At 42.4% G+C, this 3520-nt stretch overlaps 1 non-coding gene across 1 annotated transcript; it reads left to right on the top strand.

The window, feature by feature from the left end:
- Positions 1-1754: 1754 nt before the first annotated feature.
- On the top strand, positions 1755-1826 carry TRNAE-UUC (transfer RNA glutamic acid (anticodon UUC)). The gene has a single exon. It is a non-coding gene; the product is annotated as a tRNA-Glu (tRNA).
- Positions 1827-3520: the final 1694 nt, after the last annotated feature.

Consider the following 3520-nt stretch of genomic DNA (forward strand, 5'->3'; position numbering starts at 1 on the left):
AAAAAGCACTAAAGAAATGATCTGCATTCCCATGTTCATTGCAGTATTATTTACAATAGCCAAGATATAGATACAACCCAAGCCTCCATTGACAGATGAATGGATAAAGATGTAGTATATATATATATACCAAACGTAAAATAAATAGCTAGTGGGAAGCAGCCACATAGCACAGGGAGATTAGCTCGGTGCTTTGTGACCACCTAGAGGGGTGGGATAGGGAGGGTGGGAGAGAGACGCAAGAGGGAAGAGATATGGGAACATATGTATATGTATAACTGATTCACTTTGTTATAAAGCAGAAACTAACACACCATTATAAAGCAATTATACTCCAATAAAGATTTTTTTAAAAAGATGTAGTATATATATACAATGGACTATTACTCAGCCTTAAAAAATAAGGTAATCCTGCCATTTGCAACAATACAGATGGACCTGGAGGCATTACGCTAAGTGAAATAAGCAGAGAAATACAAATACTGTATGATATCACTTACATGTGGAATTTAAAAAAAAAAAAGACAGAACTCAGAGAAACAGAGTAGAATGGTGGTTGCCAGGGGCTGGGGAGTCAGGAAATGGGGAAAGGTTGGTAAAAGGGTACGAGCTTTCAGTAATAAGATGAATAAGTTCTGATCATCTAATGTACACGTGGTGACTACAGTTAACAATACTGCATTGTGCACTTGAAATCTGCTAAAAGAGTAGATATTAAGCATTCTCACCAAACCAAAAAAAAAGGTAACTATGTGAGATGCTGTGTGTTAATTAACTTGACTATGGGAATCATTTCACAATGTATACATATATCAGATCATCACATTGTACACTTTAAATATATTACAATTTTATTTGTAAATTACACCTTAATAAAGCTTCCCTTAATAAAGGGAAATCAAAAATTACAGGATACAACAGGAAATGAGAAGTACCTATAAGGAAAAGCCAAAGGGAGAGAAGTGAGGTGGGCTTCAAGTTGCTGACGCCAATGCTGGTAATGAGAGCAAAAGTTAACAATTGAGGGCTTCCCTGGTGGCGCAGTGGTTGAGAGTCCGCCTGCCGATGCAGGGGACACGGGTTCGTGCCCCGGTCCGGGAAGATCCCACATGCCGCGGAGCGGCTGGGCCCGTGAGCCATGGCCGCTGAGCCTGCGCGTCCGGAGCCTGTGCTCCGCAACGGGAGAGGCCACAGCAGTGAAAGGCCCGCGTAACGCAAAAAAAAAAAAAGTAACAATTGACAGTCACAGGGGTTACCATGAGATGTACTCCGTACTAACGGCTCTACATAGACAAATCCCTGTAACCTGCTGCTGCATATTCAACCCACCAAGCAATGACTGGCTTAGAAATAATCTTAAAATAGCAAAACTGGAAAGAGCATTATCGACCACCTACTCTCATGTTTTTCAAACTGCAAGTCTTATAATTTTTGTCCAGTTAGATAGATAGATGATAGGTAGATAGATACATAGATAGATGATAGAGAAAAGTGCACACATATATATAAACACAAATGTATATGTGCATGTGTATATATATATATATATATATATATATATATATTCATCAAGGTTCTCCAGAGAAACAGAACAATAGGAGAGATATAGAGATAGACGGACAGAGAGAGATGATAGATAAATATATCTCCATCCTCATATACACACACAATATGAATACATATACTGGGTCTCAATGTAAAACGTATTTTTTACTGCAGATTGAGGTTATAAAACAAAAAGGCTAGGAGGGAATTCCCTGGTGGTCCAGTGGTTAGGACTCGGCGCTTTCACTGCCGTGGTCCAGGTTCAATCCCTGGTCAGGGAACTAAGATCCTGCGAGCCACACGGCATGGCCAAAAACAAAACAAACAAACAAAAAACAACAAAAAGGCTAGGAAACACTGTTATAGTCCCAAGTCACCATTTTGTTTCATGGGAAACTGAAGTCCAGAGAGAGAGCAGAGCCAAAGTTGCCGGCCTGGCTAGGACAGAGTCCAGACAAGGGCTAGGACTTTCTGTTGTTCCCCGTGGCAGCAAGGGGGCACTGGGAGACTTCACCATGCACAGCTCCAGGCTGGGAGGCTTCCTTGTATGCCCCTTGGAGAGGGAAGCACAGCGCAAGTGTGGCTCGGTGATGCCTCCTCCTTCCCCACCCCTTCTGCAAAAAGATCTGTGGTCCTTCCGTTGTCTCTCCTCTCCCACTGTCAACACTTGGTCTCAGGAAAGGAGTTCGTATCCTCCTCCACACAAAGCTGTAAGTTACTCCCATGCTATCTTATTCCTGATTATTTGCTCTTGTACTGAAGGATTGAAAGTTTAAGCCAAAGACAAGAATTGCTCATCCTAGAGTTTCTCCCTGGCATCAGCAAACCAGCAGAGAAGCGTTGAGGACACCAGTGGGGGAGGGGAGAACACACTTGACCTCCTTAGTACCTGATGACCCACTGTGTCTAGTGCTGGTTAACCAGGAACTACCAAAAGACTACGGCGGTCCTAAGGGGTGACCAAGGGGTCAGCATTATTCATCTCCCCATGATCTCCTCCAGCTGCTCTTTTCTCTGACATGGAGCCCTCTATCCTCCGACTCGCAAGGCTGATAAAGAAATTAACAGATAAGATTACAGAATTATGCTTTTTTAACTGACGTAGCAAAATTCATCATTCTAGATAAAGTCTGTCCCTTCAAAGCCATCACCTTGTGGATGAATCGCTTATTTCAACAATTCATTTCAGGATCTCTGTTTTAGGAATATTAATAATTACCAATTATGCAACACCTGTTATGGATCAAAAACTACAGCAGGCACTTTACCACTATACCTCATTAAATCCTGGAAAAGAAGTAGTGTCCCTTTTTAAACAAGACAAAGCTAGTTTTATTCTATCCGTTATCAAACCTCATCAGTGGCTGCAAAACTCCAATCCCCAATTTTAGCCATCACACTTGGCCTAAATTACTTCAGGCTGTTTCCAGAAATCAAATCTACCCTTGAAGTGCAAAGAGTGACCCCCACAGAGAAGAGAGAACAGTGTGTCACATACTAAGTTGGATTTCCCAAAAAGGAGTTCCAGGAATATGTTGTGTCATGGCAACATCTCTGCAAGAAGTTCACGGCCCAAGATGACTAGTTTGATGTCTGAACTTGTGTGTGTGTGTGTGTGTGTGTGTGTGTGTGTGCGTTTAATTAGCCAAGGTACTTTAGAGATGCAGGTCCACAACACTGTAAATCAACTATACTTCAATAAAATAAAATAAAAATTAAAAAATAGAGATGCAGGTTATACTCTTAGAGAAACCTACCTAAATGTCTGACCTGGCACTTTGAGAAGGGTGGGAGCAAGAAGAAGGGGTCCCAGGAGTTTCCTGTCCTGACAGATGAGGGGACGTGGCCACCACATCACCTGGTGCCCTCCTGCCTAGTCCTGCCTCTTCCTTCTCATCCCACTGGCTGTATTTCTGGTGGCTGCAAACAGCTAGTGACAGAGGGAATGGCTTGTATCTCAGCTGTAAGGTTCAGC

The sequence above is a fragment of the Kogia breviceps genome, chromosome 8 (assembly GCF_026419965.1).
Source record: "Kogia breviceps isolate mKogBre1 chromosome 8, mKogBre1 haplotype 1, whole genome shotgun sequence".
NCBI lineage: Eukaryota > Metazoa > Chordata > Mammalia > Artiodactyla > Physeteridae > Kogia > Kogia breviceps.